Source organism: Syzygium oleosum, unplaced genomic scaffold (genome assembly GCF_021117445.2).
Source record: "Syzygium oleosum isolate NSW1041296 unplaced genomic scaffold, Sole_v2.1 Sole_v2.26, whole genome shotgun sequence".
NCBI lineage: Eukaryota > Viridiplantae > Streptophyta > Magnoliopsida > Myrtales > Myrtaceae > Syzygium > Syzygium oleosum.
The window spans coordinates 2,610,900-2,629,928 of NW_026607510.1; the positions used below are offsets into that span (position 1 = coordinate 2,610,900).

Sequence of the window (19,029 nt, forward strand, 5' to 3'; positions counted from 1 at the left end):
CCCATCATTAAATTATTTAGATAATTATAATCACAAGGCTTATCCATTTAGAACTAGATAGCCTTCAAATCAATGTTTAAGTAAAAAATCGATCAATCTAAGAACATGCTCCAGAGAAACTATGTGCTGGAATTCCAAAGAAACTTCAGCATTACTTTCTGCTGTGCTTTGGCAATTCCCCATTTCCAAGAGCCAGGTGAACTCAGATTGCCAATCACCAGGATTCCCGTTAAAAAAAAGCAGAGCTCTAGAACTGCAATTTAAATTCACCTTCCCAATGTCAATACAAGGCGGACGCAGCGAGATAATCTCATCTACAGACCGAATTCTTAGATGATTGAAGTAATTGTTGATGTGCCAGATCATACTTTCCAATGTTTCCCTAATCCATTAAGGAAACAAAACATGGTCTGTAGTTGTATTATTTGCAATGCGCAGAGTGCGATATGCATAATTCCAACTGCGAATAGTTTGGTCTTATAGAAGCCGAAAGATGCTAATGACGGCATCAAATCAAACACATACATACATAGCATTCAAAAAGCTTCATCCTTTTTTTTTGCATCCTCTCAAATCTACTGGTAGAAGCAAGTTGTAGATGCAACCATGAGTAGCATACTTAGACACAGAGTACACACCATGCCTAGTCTAAAGAAAAACTCAGAGTGAAAATGCAAGTGCATTGTAAAGCTTGCAAGACGTACCAAAAGTAAATGGCACCCCCTCACTTCTTCTGCTCCATATTTTGTGGCCAGTGCGGATACGAATAAGACCATTTCTTCTAAAATTTAGATGTCTCTTTCAACCCTTTTGCAAGCAGAATGAATCTGTCATACCGGTAAATGTAGCAGCATCCGAGTCATCTGTTAAGTGAAACAAGGCTCCCTACGATAGTGACCAAATCACATTCCCTAGATAGTGGAAGATTAGCGTATTGGCCCGTGGTTGGATTCCAAGAAACTCGTTCTCCAGTATCCATTTCCATCAGAAGCTCGCCATTCCACGTGAAGCCATCAAAATTGATTACTTGTCCACAAGCCTCAAAAGTGTACAGCTTGGTCCAAGACTCAAGCACGCGGTACTCCCTCATAACCCAAACGGAACAAACGGAACGCGGTTCAGGATGCACAACTCCGTCCCTCAGACTAATGAACACAGCCAGCAAGCATTTAATGCTGCTAGAGACACAATTAAACTGCCACCGACTTCACGAAAAATCTCTTCAGGCAGAGTCATTTCATCGAACACCTCATCTGCGACAACGAACGATACTATTGATGCGCGTCCACCTATTAACCTCAGATAATCGAACTCGAAAGTAAGCCAATGCAGATTCCCATTCAAGAAGACCGCGGGTCTGGAGCCGCACAAAGTAGGAAGCTCACGCTCCAAACTTCTCCGGGAATCTGTACTGAGTGAATAGATCTCGACTCGAGGCTTTATCTTACCGAAGCCCTGAGGATGACCATGTGGATAGTAAATAATCCTCACAATCTTATAGTCATTAGACCTAGCGTCGAAGCCAAACCCTAGAGTTAAATAAGCAGTCTCCATGGAAGGAAATTCACCATCCAGACCGGATGGTCGAACCACCTTGTGCTTTCTGGTGAACAGATTCCACAAATACATCGTCGGATCATCGCCATTTTCGCCATATAGTTTGAGGCAGATCAAACCATTACAGGAACCGGCAAATTCGTAACAGCCGGGAGGAGTAGCAAAGGGCATTTCGATTTGCGACCGGGAAGGCAGAGCAAGAGACTCCTGGGACAACAGAGAGCACAGGTTCTGGACAGGACCGCACCAATCTAGGCACACGAGATACCAACGGGAGGCATCGACAGCGGAGTGGCTCAAGTGGAGGGCCACGAAACGAGGGTCGTCGATGGCGGAACGCCACGACCGGCAGACGCACCTGAATCGGAGGAGAGATTCCACCGGCAATCGCTTCAGGACCTCGACGGCGACGTCGTGAGGGAGCTTCGGGTCTTCGTCGTCGTCGGAACTCATGGTTAGGGTGGTTTGAGAAGAAGAGAGACCACGAACAAGAACTAGACATTAGCAGTGGAAAAGATATCGAAAATGGTGGGGCCCAGCAGATTTCTGGTTCTTCATGTTTTCCTCCCCTACATTTTCTCTAATTCTTTTTGCGGGCGGGTAATTTTTGTCAAAAGAGAATTGCTACATTGTGGGTCAAAAAGAGATTTTGGATTTTTCTTTACCCTCTCAATCAACCTCGCCATCAAAGGAAGTTTCTCTTCTCTTCTCGCACTGTCTCTCTCATATCTCACTCGGATCTCCGTCCTGGTTGGTTACCGATCACCGCTGCCAGCAAAGATGAATGGCGCCGATTTGACGAAACGGATTCAGCAGATGGTCAGATTCATCAGTTAGGCGGCAGAGGAGAAGGCCAACGAGATCCCCATCTCTGCTGAAGAGGTACTCTTCCCTTTCCTCACGATTTGAGTCAATTGAGAAAGGGGTGTTCTTCTTTGACATCCGTGAAGTGAAAGTGAGAACCTGCTTGCGGAGTTTGACATTAAGGGTCGCTGCTTTTTGATGTCTCAGATGGCCAAAATGACACCTTCGTGGATGTGAATTTGGAGGAGACCCATCGACCGTTCCAATGTTGAAGAAGCAGAAGAAGACAGCGACGATGCTCAAGAATGACAAAACAAGGTGATTCTATAGCTCTCCTGTGTGGTGAAGTTACTAATTATTGGAATCAGGAAATTGCTTCTTTTCTTTCCACAATGAGAAGGGAAGCACTAACGCATGCGTCTAAGGCCCCGTTTGGTTCAGCATTCCCAATGTTCATTTGGCCTCTAAAGTCCCTTGGCTAAATGCAAATGGCGTTTGGCAATTTTTTTTACTCACTTTGGGAAATGCAATTGCATTTGGAATGCTGGCCAAGGGACCTTTGGCCAATGCACCTCTGAACGTGCTTTGGGAAGTTGCATTTTCGGAATGCAACTTGCACTATTCATCGACACTGTTCATCTTCCCCAAACCGACTTCCGGCAGCCGGCCGCCGCCGCCTGAGGGCTAGCCCGACTGCTTCGCCTGGGTCGCGAGACCCGGGCGACGCCCGAGGTCCGGCGACCCCAGGCGGCGGTCGCGCGACTCCCGGCGGTGGTCGCAGGAGGGTCGCGCGACCTCGCGACGCGCCTGGGTCGCGCGACCCGCGACCGCCGCCCGGGGTCACCGGACTCGGGCGGTCGCCCGGGTCGCGCGACCCAGCGAGCGTTGCCCGGGTCGCGAGACCCAGTGCAACGCCCGAGGTCCGACGACCCTAGGCGGTGGTCGCCCGAGGGTCGCGCGACCCGGCGACCGCCGCCCGGGGTCGCCGGACCTCGGGCGGCCGCCCGGGTCGCGCGACCCAAGGCGAGCGTTGCCTGGGTCGCGAGACCCAGCGACCGCCCGAGGTCCGGCGACCCCAGCGGCGTGCCGGGTCGCGCGACCCCTGTGCGATGGTCGCCCGAGGGTCGCGCGACCCCCCAGCGGTGGTCGCCCGAGGGTCGCGCGACCCTGGTGATCGCCGCATGGGGTCGCCGGACCTCGGGCGTCGCCCGGGCCTCGCGACCCTGTGTAATGCTTCGCCCGGGTCGCGCGACCCGTGCGTCCGCCCGAGGTCCGGCGACCCCAGCGGCTGGCCGCCGGGTCGCGCTGACCCAGGGGGGGCGGTCGCCGGGTCGCGCGACCCCAGCGGTGGTCGCCGGCGACTCAGATCCGGCCGTTTGGCGGCTGGCCGGCGACTGCATCCGGCCGGAGGCAAGTGGGTCGGCGATGTAGCTCCACCGGAGTTTTTTTTTAAAAAAAAAAATAGCCCAAAGGTCCTTTAGCCCAAGTTGATTTTATAAAACACTTACCAAACGCCACTTGCATTTCGGAAAACCCCTTTAGCCCAAAGGTATTTGCATTCCCCCAAATGCATTCCCCCAAAGCCGAACCAAACGGGCCCTAAGTGATTTCTAGAGGTTGCTTGCTTCAACTTCAACGAGACCTCCATCTCCTGCTGATCGTTCCGTTCAAAAAATTTAAAAAAAGAAGAAGATGATAGCCCAAAACCTGAACCGACCCATAACATATTAACATACACATTGTCCATTTTTGGATCGACCCGACCTGAACCGTTGACACCCCTCCAGGCAGCCTCTTTGGCAGTGTATGTCTTCACAACATTTATAAATTCTCAAAATATGTGTCAATTTGTAATTTGCTTAGGGTGCATAAATGCACGCCACGTGAGCAGACGATGTGAAGCTCACAAACCACTGAATCTTTTCTCATGTTTGTCACGTGACATGAGGCACAATTTTACCACATAACTCACATTTAACCATATGATCTGTTAGAGATATATCTAAGAGATTCTCCATATCTAACTTGATTTCTCAACCTATGAGGATTGTGTATATATCTAAATTCATTGTGCATATACTTGATTGATTCTAATTGATAGTAATTAATATTGCAATACTAATAGTCAATCTTGCAAATCTTATAAATATTTCATATATTCTTCTATATGAAATATATAGAAATTACACAATCCTCCCTTTCACATATTCTTACCTAATAGCAACCGTCATTATGTCTTAAATAGAAATATGCGAAACAACAGGTGCACTCCCAACAAGGGAGATTTTATCATCTTTTGCTAAACTATTAACCTAGTTTAATATGACAAAGAGAAGTTTTGAGTATTGTACACTCTCCTACTGTATTAGCGTAACTCTACTCCATCTCAGTAAATTTATTTCACAAGTTATCGTGGTTGCTATAAATTTTACTCCTGCAGACCTACTGGTATGCGTGCATGGCAAGAAAAGCCTGCTGGTTTGACAAGAAAGCAAGAGTTCAAGACTTTTCTTAGTTAAGTTCAACTCTGACGCTTAAAGTAATGAGTTGCGTCATTGCTTACGCAAATTGCTACTGAATCAGTCAATCCAATGAACTTGTAAGATTCCACCCGGAAAACGATAAATTCAAAGCCACCTTTGGGTTCTTTCACTAGCTTGAGAAAACGCAGACGTCTCTCTAACTTCTACATAGCACCAACACCAAAGACCCTAGAAGCAGCGTGACAAGAATATCAGAAGTTGTATAGACATGGCGGGTCTATTTGACAAGCAGGCAGAGACTTACCTACAAGCCAGGATCCAAGTGAGTGGTACTCGATGCTTGCCGCCCGCACCACTCATCACTCTCTGGCCTGGGATGTCGGCACTGGCAACGGTCAAGCTGCTCTTGCCGTTAGTCTCTCTCTCTCTACGTGATTTTTTAACAAGAATATGTTGGATCAAATTGTAATGGAGAGGTGATTCTCCAATGGGGAAATACAATCCTTCGCTCATCAATTAAAATCTTTCTGCTTGACTGACCACAAATATGTTGGTGACATGATTCTACCAGGTTGCAGAGCATTACGAGCGAGTGATAGCAACCAACATCAGTGAAGCTCAACTAAGTTTCGCAATGCCACATCCTCGAGTTCGCTATGTGCACACTCCACAATCCATGTCAGAGGATGAAATGGTGGCCTTGATGGGGGGCGAAAATCGTGTCGATCTGATCACCGTTGCTACCGCAGTGCACTGGTTTGACCTTCCAAAGTTTTACAAGCTGGCCAAGCGCCTTCTGCGTAAGCCAGGAGGTATACTAGCCGTTTGGGCTTACAACGACATAATTGTTAATCCCGAATTCAACACTGTAAGTAAGCGGCTCTGGGAAGGTTCCATGCAGTTTTGGCACTCGGATGCCAAGCGTGTAATCGACGGGTATGGAAATCTTCCCTTTCCTTTTGAGAGTGTGGGCTTAGGCCAGGAGGGAAAACCAATGCAACTAGAAATCCCAAAGGAGCTCCTGTTCGAAGGGTACTTGAAGTTTTTAAAATCATCATCACCAGTTAACTTAGCCAAGGAGCAAGGGGTGGATTTGTTGTCCGAAGAAGTTGTTAAAGAGCTTGAGAGTTCTTGGGGAGGGCCTAATCTGGTCAGAACTGTCACCTACAAGGCCTTCATGCTTGCAGGAACAGTCACAGAGTGAGTCCTCCGTTGAATATTTGGTTTGCCTAATTCAATTTCCTCCATAATCAGTTCGACCTTTCTCCACCAACGCTTCCCAGTTCCTCTTCTCACATAACTTGATCCATTGGTATATGACAAATATCGAGGTTGGAACCAGGTCATCCAGTTATCTGCATAGCCGCTGAACAGGGCAGGAATTGTGACGACTGAGAGAAGTCTCAACAAAATGCGTCGAATGATTGGTCAGGCAGCAAATTTGAAATTTAAATGATCGTTCAAAAATTTGTGAAACTAAAGTGTATTTTATGCGGTAGTTATGGAATTTCTAATTTTCATTTCCCTCGATCAAAACTAGAGTTGTTCTAGCTTGGAGCAACAACTAATAAACCGCACCAATATTGAAGGCTGAAGCTTCACAAACCACTCCAGACCTATCGTTGCTCGTGAGAAACAATTGGAAAGGGCGAAGCAAGTGTCATAGCGGCTAGTTAACATATCAACACATATTGTTGATGGGAGAAAACAGGTTTCAGAAAAGTTTCATGCCTCAAATAGGAATGTTCATATTTCCGAAGCACAATTCCTTAACAAGTGCCTCAGAACCACTTACTAACATTTTCCTGATGACATTTTTTTCAAACTGATGTTCCCTTTTGCGAGCAAAAGAGCCAAGCTCGACGTAAGGCTCCCAGTTGTATCTGGTTTGATGCTGTTGTCATGTTGGGTTTGTTTGTTTCCTAGCAAACGATCGTTCTAAGCTGTCTCTTTTCATCGGGAAAAAAAGCGGAATTTTCTTTGGAACTTCCTTCTTTTTCTGTTTTTTGGGTAAGGAGGTGACTACGAGCAAAGGAAAAACCGAGAAACAAGAAGCACTAGGCTGGCCTACCTCGTGCAAACACTATTCCTAACATGTCTCCTAAAAGAAAAGGAGATACCCCTGGTGTTATAATTCAACGAGCCAATATGTGACTAAAGAATAATTCATGCTTGGATACCACTGAAATAGGTCAAGATTGAACGTTCCCAGCAGAAGCTCGTCATTCCTCGTGGAGCAATAAAACCTCAATGGCATTCAGCAGAGTCCAAGACTCCGTCATTCCCAGTTGTATTTACTTCAAAAGAATATAACTAGCATTTACAAGTAAAAGGGAATAACCTAGATTACACCTCCAAGTCCTTACAACCCATTCTGCGTCTTATCCAATTTGTCAGTCAAATATGACGTTTTTCAGCGGAGATTGTTTTGCACACTCCGAGGAATTCAATGAACCATCGGGAACAATCAAAACACGAGGGAGGGAAAAGCACAAGAGATGCTGATCTTGGACTGAAATGAAGAGTTAACACGAGCAAGAACAAAGAGTGGTATACATTTTCACATGGCACTCAAGGAAGAAGCTCATTATCCCTAATGCATGCAAGGAATGCTGGATCCACAACCTTTGATCCTAGAAAAATATGAACAGAGAGAAGAAGCAGGAGTATGATCTACTTTTAACTGACTAAATCACGTAAAGATGCTCAAGTGAATTCCCTGTGACGAGAAAAAAAAAAAACAGAAGCTGGTTCGTGCATTGCTCGGATGCTCATGTGCAAACTAGTGCTTATCAAAGTGATTGAAGTGCTTCTAGAGCCAATGATCAAATTTGTAGAGTATCGACTGTTAAATTATGACTCGAGTTTGAGTTATTTATGAAACGTGTCTTGTTTGGATAAATATATCTTTTCTATTGGGGATAATATTGAAGATCGTTCACGAAAGGAAATCCTCTCCTGGTACGTACTGTAGACGTCTTCAGCAGAAAGGGCATATTGGCACTACAGGACAAAAGATGGGCACACATATTCTACAATTTAGATATTTCTTTTATGGGTAGTTTGTGGGCCCAAGGGTAAAAGAAAAGAAGATCAAGCATTCACGTTGTGCTGCTGAAGAGTTTGTTCTTTTGTATTATCCAAGGGCATAAAGGTCATTGTGAGAGAAAACAACAAAATAAGGGTTTGTTTTTTTTCTCTTCTCTAACCTACGGTGGCCGCGTGGATATATAAGGGAAAAGAACTGTGGGTTTTCTTTTCAGCCGTGAAGAGCCACACAGGAAGAAGTTGCGATCGCCGAAGAGAAATCGTACGAAGGAATTCTCTGAACACGGTGATTTGTGCAGTGAGTTTATTTTGTCCAATTAAATTGTTTATTTGTAAACACTTTGGGTTTGGGCTTAAATCTAGGTGTGGGAAACACTCGAGCGTTTGAGTGATTTGTAACTCTGATTCTCCGATTATAGTGGATTATTTGTTGCTGGCTCTCCCCGTGGATGTAGGTACCGATATTCGGACCGAACCACGTAAATCTCTAGTGTCCTTTATCGTTCATCGTTTATTTCTCTGGTATTTTCGCATTGACTTAATTTGCAAGATCCTGTCGTTTCCGCGTTATATTTCCAACAATTGGTATCAGAGCTTGAGGGTTGGATTTTCTGGATTGTGATTTGGGGCTTTTGCTTGTCTGATTATTATCTGGAAATTCTGCTATTGCAATTATGTCTGGAGCGAAAGTTGAGATTGAGAAGTTTAACGGGAGGAACAACTTTGGGTTTTGGAGCGTCAAGATGCGTGCGCTATTGACAACCCAAGGTTTGGCCAAAGCATTAGATGGCGAAGATGGGTTACCCATTATAATGAAAGCGGCTGATAAAGCAGAGCTAATGGAGAGAGCAAAGAGTACAATCCTGCTGAATTTATCGGATGAAGTGTTAATAGAGGTGATTGAGGAGAAGGATGCCGCAGCATTGTGGGCAAAATTACAGGCACTCTATGTAACGAAGGGTTTGAACAATCGCTTGTACATGTTGAAGAGGATGTTTCAATTCCGATATACTGAAGGTACGTCGATCAGATCCCACCTAGATGAATTTAATAAACTCATGATGGATTTGAAAAACGTCGGTAAGATACTTGATGATGAGGAACAGGGCATGATGTTATTGGCTTCTTTACCGGAATCATGGGAGCACTTTACTGATTCACTACTCCAAGGGCGTACTACGATTACCTCGGAAGAGGTAAAGTCAGCATTGTTCTCTAAAGAGTGGCAGAGGAAGTTGCGAGATGACAGTCTAGTGCAGGATGTAGCGCGGGGACTAGTGATTCGAGGTAGAGAACAACATCGAGGGTCCAGTAGCAGCAGAGGTAAAAGCAGGTCAAAGTCACGCAATCGAAAGTCTAAGGGACGCGTGAAGTGCTTTGAGTGTCACGAGGAGGGGCACATCAGGAGAGATTGTCCGAAGCGGAGAAATAGAGGTGACAAGCAGAATGCTACAAACAGTGTGGCAAACGTTGCTGAGGAGAGCACTAGTGATGCAGAGGCCGTCTTGTGTGTGACTACTGGTTTGTTAGGAGACGAATGGGTGCTAGATTCGGGGTGTTCTTATCATATGACGCCTCATAGGAACTGGTTTACTACTTACCAGACTGCAGATGGTGGTAGAGTTCTGATGGGGAATAATGCAACCTGCAATGTTGTGGGGATAGGGACAGTTCGGATTCAGATGCACGATGGGGTGGTGCGCACACTGACAGATGTGAGACATGTACCAGAGCTCAAGAAGAACCTTATTTCTTTGGGGACACTCGATGATATCGGGTGTAAGTACACCCGAAGGTGGAGGTCTTGAAGGTCTCTCGAGGTGCCATGACAAGTGATGAAGGGGAAGAAAGTGAGTTCTCTCTATCATCTACTGGGAGAGACCGTGACAGGAGCTGCTGCAGTTTCATCAGGTGAGTCAGATTCTGACTTGACTCAATTATGGCATATGCGTTTGGGGCACATGAGTGAGGCAGGTATGACGATGCTGAGTGATAGGGGGTTGTTGAAGGGTTAGAAGACAGGGAAGCTGGACTTATGTGAGCACTGCATCTTTGGGAAGCAGCGTCGGATTAAGTTTACAACAGCTGTTCATTCGACCAAGCGACCGGTTGAGTACATTCATTCAGACGTCTGGGGCCCGTCTCCGGTTCCTTCGAAAGGAGGTGCCCGATATATGCTAACATTTATCGACGACTACTCCAGAAAGGTATGGGTTTACTTTCTGAAGCACAAATATGATGTGTTTGATCGGTTCAAGAAATTTAAGGCATTGATTGAGAAGCAGTCAGATAAACAGATCAAGTGCCTGAGAACCGATAACGGCATGGAGTTCTGTGGTAAATATTTTACCGACTTCTGCGAGAAAGAAGGGATTGTGAGACACCGCACAGTGCCCGGGACACCACAGCAGAATGGCGTTGCAGAACGGAAGAATAGAACTTTACTGGAGCGAGCTCGGAGCATGTTTTCACATGCAGGAATAGGCAAGGAATTTTGGGCCGAAGCAGTGAACATGGCATGTTACTTGGTTAATCGATCTCCATCATCTGCTATAGAGTGGAAGACTCCTGAGGAAGTATGGTCGGGGAAACCTGTTGATTACTCCGGATTACGAGTATTCGGATGTCCTGCGTATGCTCATGCGAGTGATGGTAAGCTTGAGCCGAGGGCGAAGAAGTGCATATTTCTGGGTTATGCACATGGGGTGAAAGGCTACCGGCTGTGGTGCACTGATCCCAGATCACCCGGTTTTCTAATCAGCAGAGACGTGATCTTCGACGAGATTGCAATGCTTCAAAGGAGGGGTCTTGAGACACAACCAGCAGAGCAGACAGATCGTGGTGTCGGTAGTGAGGTGGAGATTCGGGTGGAGACTCGGAGACCTCGAAGGTAATGTGTCGAGATTGCGAGATGAGGCCGCAGTTCCTAAAGTTGGTGATAATGAACAATCAGCAGAGCCGCAGCACACTATAGCCGCGGGTAGACAGAGAAGGCAAATTAAACCACCGGTACGTTATGGTTATACATATATTGCTTATGCATTGACCGTAGGTGACGAGGTGGAGACAGATGAGCCTTCGTCTTACTCTGAGGCGATGGCGAGTTCTGAGTCGTCGCAATGGATAGGGGCTATGAGTGAAGAGATGGAATCACTTCATCGGAATCAGACATGGGAGTTGGTCAAAGTACCTAAGAGCCAGAAGATTGTCGGTAGCAAGTGGGTCTTTAAACGGAAGGAGGGCATTCCCGGTGTCGAGGCAGCGAGATATAAGGCGAGACTTGTGGCGAAGGGGTATACACAGCGGGGGGGCATTGACTACAACGAGGTGTTCTCTCTTGTGGGAAGACATACTTCTATTCGTGTTTTACTTGCCTTAGTTGCTGCACAGGATCTCGAGCTGGAGCGCTAGATGTGAAACAGCGTTTCTTCACGGTGAGTTGGAGGAGCGGATTTACATGAGGCAGCCAGAGGGATTTGCTATTCCGGGTAAGGAAGATCATGTTTGTTTATTGAAGAAATCTTTATATGGGCTGAAACAGTCTCCTAGGCAGTGGTATAAGCGTTTCGATTCTTTTATGGCTAGTCAGAACTATTCCAAAAGCCAGATGGATAGCTGTGTTTACTATAGGAGATTAGAGGATGGGTCTTTGATATATCTATTATTATATGTTGATGATATGTTGATAGCAGCTAAGAGCATGTCTGATATTGTTATGCTGAAGAGGCAATTGAGTGCTGAATTTGAGATGAAAGATTTAGGTGCTGCAAAGAAAATTTTGGGTATGGAGATTTTGCGTGACAGGACTGTAGGAATTTTACGTCTTTCTCAGAAGAAATATATTGAGAAGATTGTTGCACGATTTAATATACAGTCAGCGAAATCTGTAAGTACACCTTTGGCGATGCACTTTAAACTTTCAGATAAGTTATCACCGCAGACTAAGGAGGAGGAGGAGCATATGTCCCGTGTTCCTTATTCTAGTGCAGTGGGTAGTATTATGTATGCTATGGTATGCACTAGGCCTGATATTTCACAAGCAGTGAGCATTGTTAGTCGTTATATGAAGCGTCCTGGTAAAGCTCATTGGGAAGCTATGAAGTGGATCCTCAGATATTTGAAGGGAACAGCAGACGTTGGAATTGTGTACCAAAAGGACAATAATGGCAGTGAGACCACTGGTTATGTGGATTCGGATCACGCAGGTGACTTGGATGAACGCAGGTCTTTAGCAGGGTACGTATTTACGCTAGCAGGTGGTGCAGTTAGTTGGAAGGCATCCTTACAAGATCACGTTGCCTTGTCTTCGACTGAGGCAGAGTACATGGCACTGACCTTTATAGCGAAAGAGGCGATATGGCTAAAAAGTTTACTCTCAGACTTTGGGTTAGATCAGAATAGTATTGATATACACTGTGATAACCAAGGTGCGATATATCTGGCATATAATCCGATTTATCACGAGCGAACGAAGCATATCGACATCAGGTACCACTTCATCCGAGATGTCTTAGCGAAGGGCGTGGTTGTTGTTAACAAGATTGCAACAGCAGAGAATCCAGCGGACATGATGACTAAGCCTGTTCCTTTGGCGAAGCTCAAGCTTTGCTTGAGCACAATTGGCGTCTGTGGAGAGTGAGTGCCCGTCGAGGCGTTGGGAGAGCTAGCATGAATGATGAGCACTATAACTTGGCTACAAACATCGAGCCAAGGTGGATAATTGTTAAATTATGACTTGAGTTTGAGTTATTTATGAAACGTGTCTTGTTTGGATAAATATATCTTTTCTATTGGGGATAATATTGAAGATCGTTCACGAAAGGAAATCCTCTCCTGGTACGTACTGTAGACGTCTTCAGCAGAAAGGGCATATTGGCACTACAGGACAAAAGATGGGCACACATATTCTACAATTTAGATATTTCTTTTATGGGTAGTTTGTGGGCCCAAGGGTAAAAGAAAAGAAGATCAAGCATTCACGTTGTGCTGTTAAAGAGTTTGTTCTTTTGTATTATCCAAGGGCATAAAGGTCATTGTGAGAGAAAACAACAAAACAAGGGTTTGTTTTTTTTCTCTTCTCTAACCTACGGTGGCCACATGGATATATAAGGGAAAAGAACTGTGGGTTTTCTTTTCAGCCGTGAAGAGCCACACAGGAAGAAGTTGCGATCGCCGAAGAGAAATCGTACGAAGGAATTCTCTGAACACGGTGATTCGTGCAGTGAGTTTATTTTGTCCAATTAAGTTGTTTATTCGTAAACACTTTGGGTTTGGGCTTAAATCTAGGTGTGGGAAACACTCGAGCGTTTGAGCGATTTGTAACTCTGATTCTCCGATTATAGTGGATTATTTGTTGCTGGCTCTCCCCGTGGATGTAGGTACCGATATTCGGACCGAACCACGTAAATCTCTAGTGTCCTTTATCGTTCATCGTTTATTTCTCTGGTATTTTCGCATTGACTTAATTTGCAAGATCCTGTCGTTTCCGCGTTATATTTCCAACATCGACTATGCACATTACTTGTCTAAAACAAAAAGAAAACAAATATGCACATTACTTGAAAAGCGCCTTATGGAATGCTTTGAGTCCTCGACATTGTCACCGAATCTGTATTCAGCAAATCAACTTCAACTTCTGGTTCACCCAAGCATCTTTCCATAAATATCACCAAAGTATATTATCTTAACAAACTCCTACCATTACGCCTCTCACTGAACCCAATACCCTAGGACCATACGAACATCCTCCATGTCAAGAAACCGACTTAATTCTCACCAGGTCGCAGAGCATTTCAAGCACCTAATCGCGACTTGTTTAAGTGAAGCTCAAGAAAGTTTTCTCATGCCCTTTGCTGAATGCTTATCTCCAGAATCCATGTTAGACAATGAAGTGGTGCGCCTCATGGGAGAAAGATGAAATTATGTCGGTCTGATCACAGCTTCTACTACAGTTCATTGGCTTCGATTTTCCAATGTTTTACAAGCTTGTTAAAAACCTTTCATGTCAGCCAGCAGCAATACTAGTTCTTCGGGGAATGTTGATGGAAGTGCAATCTGCATTTGACATTTTAGATAAGTGCTTCATCGAAGCATCATTGCAATTTTGGCACGCAAACACCTAGTACATAATCGATGGATACAGGAGTTCTGATTTGAAACATGCTGTCATCAGCATTTGCATCAGCCAAAGAGTAAGGGGTGGATTTGTTGTCTGAGGAAATCATCAGAAAACTCAAGAAGAGTTGTTGATGACGGTCTAATATGGTCTGAGCTATCACACACAAGGCTTTCATGCTTGGAGGATCAATGGAGTAAATCTTCACTAGAATATTTAGTTTACAAGAATCAATTTCTTCAGCAATAAGAACTCGGCTTCTATCTTTCTACATATTAGTCTAATTAGTACATGACAATTACTACGGTCGGAAATGGGCATCCAGTTGTCCAGATAGCTACTGAAGAAAGAATGAATCATGATGCTTGCATTAATAGAAGTGAATCAAAGCAAATGTGAGCTTCGAGTATTACATAAACATTCATAGAAGATGCTAAAGTGGTCAGCAGTCTCGATGCACCTTATGCTGTTTGCATTTCAAACAGATATGAATATGACTTGTGGAGAAACAGAAATCACAAGTTGATAATAGTACCTTAGTTCTTATCCTTTTAATAATTGGCATGAATTAGGCCGTGACATCTCATCTTCTTGCCTACAATAGTAAACAATAACTAATTTTGTTCCTATGGGAAAACGAGACTCTCCACCAGAGTCACTAAATCAAATCTCCCCGATTTCCGAAGGAGTCGGGTCAGTCCCACGCTCAGATCTCACGAAATCAGTTCATGTTGATACATCTCCATAAGAAGCTCGCCCCTCCTCATGAAGCCGTGAAATCTTGACACTCCATTGAGATCTAAGGTATGCAACTTAATCTAGGACTCGGGCATGCCACATTTTGTCATAACCCAAATGTAACACTTTTCGTAAGATCGACCTATCAGGTCCCCACGATAAATTAGCAGCACCAACGAGCTATTAAATACTGCTAGATAAGCACGGATATACATGAGTCCGACTAATAGTTCTTTGGCAGTGCCATTTGTTTGAAAACCTCACCCGCTACCCCAAATGTGATGATTGATCCATAGCACTAGCGACGGTCTTCATCGACACCGATTGATATCTAATGCATTGAGATTCACAAAGATAGATCTCAAGAGATCTTAGGATTATCTCAGAGAGCCTATATTGAAAAGATTCTCAAGAGATTCAACATGCATGACTGCTCTTCCAGTGTTGCTCCTGTTGTTAAGGGTGACAAATTCAGCTTACTTCAATACCCTAAAAATCAACTGGAGCTGAGACGAACAGAGCATGTTCCTTGTGCATCTGTTGTAGGGAGTCTTATGTATGCTCAAGTATGTACTCGCCCAGACATAACGTATATTGTTGGAATGCTTGGCCGTTACCAAATAAACCCAAGAATGGGTCACTGGAAAGCAGCTAAGAAAGTAATGCATTACTTACAGGGTACAAAAGATTTTATACTTACCTACCAGAGAACATGTTATTGGTTATTCTAATTCTGATTATGCCGGGTGCGTTGACACTGAGAAATTCACATCAGGTTACATTTTTATGCTCACTAGAGGACCCATCTCATGAAAGAGTGCAAAGCAGTCCTTAACTGCATCTTTCACTATGAAGGTTGAATTCATAGCATGTTATGAGACGAGTTCTCATGGTTTATGATTGAGGAACTTCATTATGCGACTTAAGGTAGTTGATAATATTTTGAGACCATTGAAGATTCACTGTGACAATCAAGCTGCTGTTGTTTTCTCGAAAAACAAGTCGAGTGGTGCATCCAAACACATCGACATTAAGTACCTAGTTGTGAGAGAAAGAGTCCAAAATCAAATTGTATCCATTCTGCATATTAGTACGAAAGCCATGTTAGCGGATCCCATGACGAAAGGCCTACCACCCAATCTCTTTCGAGAACATGTTGCTAGTATGAGTTTGGTTAATAGTTTTTAGTTTAAACCATGGTTTTGGACACATGACGTATTTTATTTATTTTGTGATCATCTCATGTAATGGATTTGGATTTATCGTTTATTGCTTCTTATCATATGTGCACCTTTGAAGTTTTTTTAAACAAACAATTATGTATGGACCTCATGGACCTTATGAACGTTATAGTTCATGATTAAGCAATTAAATGTTGTGTTTAATGTTTGTGCTGGGATTGTAATTGGAGAACGGTACTATGTCATTGGAACATGGATACTGGCTCCAATTCTTTTCTGTATAAATGTCAAACATGACTTTACTTAAGGGATGTTGTATGTGCTTGATTATGTTGTGTTAAATCTCATGAGTTAGATCAATAATAGAACCTTTTGCCAAGTGGGAGAATGTTGGACTTGACAAGGTCCAACCCATTTATGTGGTTTATCAGGTCTATTATTTAACATTTGATACAAGCCCAATTTAATTAAATATATCATGGGCAATGTATTTGTAACATCAAATTAGGCATATCTTAAATCTTATGGATGGTTGAGATTTGGTAGCACTGGGGTTAGTCCCATCACTCCCTCTATATAAGGTCTTTTTTTGGTGGAGAATGAATGCATCTAATTATCACGCTTCCGTTATTCTCCACAAAATTATTGAGAGAAAAATACACACCCATCACAATCGTCATAGAGGATAGTGGTGAAGATTCATACCCACAGAGATAGCTTCTTTGCTTCTTTCGCATTGGATCAATAATGGCTTCATTTGATTCGGGTATGCTATATTTATCAATTTGATCTTATGTTCATATGATTGAAAAATCCTATTATTCTAAAAATTCATAGCTAGATTTTTTGAGTTCATGGTTTATTTAGTTCATGAATGTGTTGTTAAGCTATTTTGTGAAATTTTGAAATTTTTGATTTTTTTTGGGCACCTCAAAAAATTTAAATTTCACTCAAAGTGGGTGGCCACATGTATTTTAAGCTATTCTGTGAAGTTTTGAAATTTTTGATTTTTTTTTATTTTTTTAAAAAAAATTCACCAAATTTCATATTTTCCAGAAATCTGACTTTTTTTTATTTTCTGGAAATTTTTATTAATTTTTCTAGAATTTTTCAATTTTTATGCATTTTCCGAAAAAAAAAAATTGTGAGAAAATAGGGAGAATGCATTCCGGAATTAAGAAGCTACAAAAAGTAGCTTCTCTTTTTCTTGCCAAAAACTCATTCCGGAATCAAAAATGCATTCTGGAATCAAGAATGCATTCTGGAATCAAGTATTTTTAACAAATGCATTTTTATTTCAGAATGCAAAAATCGCTCCAGAATGCATTCCGGAAATTTTTTGACAAACGCCGTTCTGTTCCGGATTGCATTCCGAAACAGAATTTTTATTCCGGAATGCATTCCATGCGCACCCTTAAATGCGTGCATGCTCGAGGTTGAATGACACCGAAACTGGGCGGAATTCGAGGACGTTACAGAAGTCAGATTCAGTCACGGATTGACCCACGGTTTTTGCCAATTTTATAGAATATTGTGTGGTACGAATTTCTTGGGGCTTTCTTCATGAAAGTCGGACCTTATTCTTTGATTTATAACGTACCTTAATTGTGGATTTTTCGGACTTCATATAACTATATTATATTTGATAAACACACGATTTTTAAGTCAGTTTTTCAAAAATCGGTACTGACCTTTACACGATTATGATTTTCTACAGAATTTTCGGCAAGGAATTTGGACAAGTGTCCTTCGTGAAAGTTGTAGATTACATCTTAAACTATAACATATAAAGTTACCATGATTTTTAGAGCTCATTGAACCTGTGATACGTCTATCTTTCTGTCCGTTTGAGTTCTGGAATTAAATTACTGTTTTGACCCAGTTTGTCCGAATTCTTGGGAATTGTATAAGCTAAACTGGGTTTCGAGTTCTTCACGAGAAATGTTCCTCTGGGTCTCGTCTACGTTGTGTTAAAATTTTGTAATTTTGAAGCTGATTTACTTAGGTAATGATAGCGATTTCCGAAGGCGTGCAAACTGCCTTTATGAGGCAAATTTTGGGATTCTGGATGAAATTCCTTTTTTGTAAGTTGTCATTTAAGATTTGTATTGCCGACTAACCATTTTTATACCATTTCTATGATTTATAAGTGGATGAAGGTTGGTCAGTTATGAACTAGAGTTGTTTCCTTTGCATTAGCAAAGTGAATGATATTTTAAATTGAATTATTGAATTGCTGCACCATGAGTGTGACTGTTCCGTTGGTCCCCATGATGATGATACCCTAGGAGTTGGGATGCCTGGAGGGGTAACTGAGTTCCTCCGGATGCCTGGGGGTACCTGGGGTTCCAAATGACCTTGCGATCCGGGAGAGGTGCGAGATGCCTGAGAGGGTAATTGGATTCCCTTGGATGCCTAGGGGTGTAACACATTTCCCCAGATGTCCTCGCGAAGTCGTGTGGGTGCAAGATGCTAGGGGGGTAACGAGGTTCCCTGGAAACTCATTTAACACTGTTCAGATGTACTTTTTGATCATTTCTCATTCTTCCGAGGGCACCCGATTATCATCCTAACATAACCAATTATCATCCCTGGACGATGTTTCCCCTTTTTGGCTCAGTTGTAAAGGCTTTTGTACCCTAGGGTTGTCGATTCCATTATTGTAGCTTTAAATTATAAGTTATATTCATCTATTGTTCTATTGTGATAAACTTCTGATTGAACTCACGAAAATTAGCGCTGCTTTGGGGAAGTTTCGGTACCAAACTCACCAACCATTGCAAAACCAAGTCAAATGACTGACTTAGTGTTGACACCTAATTTTTAGCCGACGCGTCATTAAAAGCAGAAAATTCGAGATTATGATTTTCGATCGCGACGGAATCCGTTTCTTTAACAAAAAGTGTCATTTTTTAATTCTGTTTGTTGGCCTAGCTTCTGTAAACAATTTTCTATTCATTTCATGTAAAAACCCAAAAGTCAAACGGTTGACTTTCGCGTTGACTTTTGGTCAACCCTTTGACCAAAAGTCAACCCCTGGTCAAATTGGGGCTTTTTTCATAAAAAGATTCCTTTCAAATCCAATTTCACTTTAGAAGTGGAA

At 43.1% G+C, this 19,029-nt stretch overlaps 1 protein-coding gene and 2 pseudogenes across 1 annotated transcript in view; 2 read left to right on the forward strand and 1 right to left on the reverse strand.

The window, feature by feature from the left end:
- Positions 1-504: 504 nt before the first annotated feature.
- LOC115668125 (F-box protein At3g07870-like) lies at positions 505-2,068 on the reverse strand (annotated as a pseudogene).
- Positions 2,069-2,408: 340 nt separating this feature from the next.
- The window catches only part of LOC115682477 (uncharacterized), a 47,064-nt gene continuing 30,443 nt past the window's right edge, over positions 2,409-19,029 (forward strand). The window contains exons 1-2 of the mRNA XM_056303146.1: positions 2,409-2,439; positions 2,569-2,679. The gene's annotated coding sequence lies outside the window, so the exon portion shown is untranslated. The remainder of the gene's footprint in view (positions 2,440-2,568; positions 2,680-19,029) is intronic.
- LOC115668146 (uncharacterized) lies at positions 2,567-6,747 on the forward strand (annotated as a pseudogene).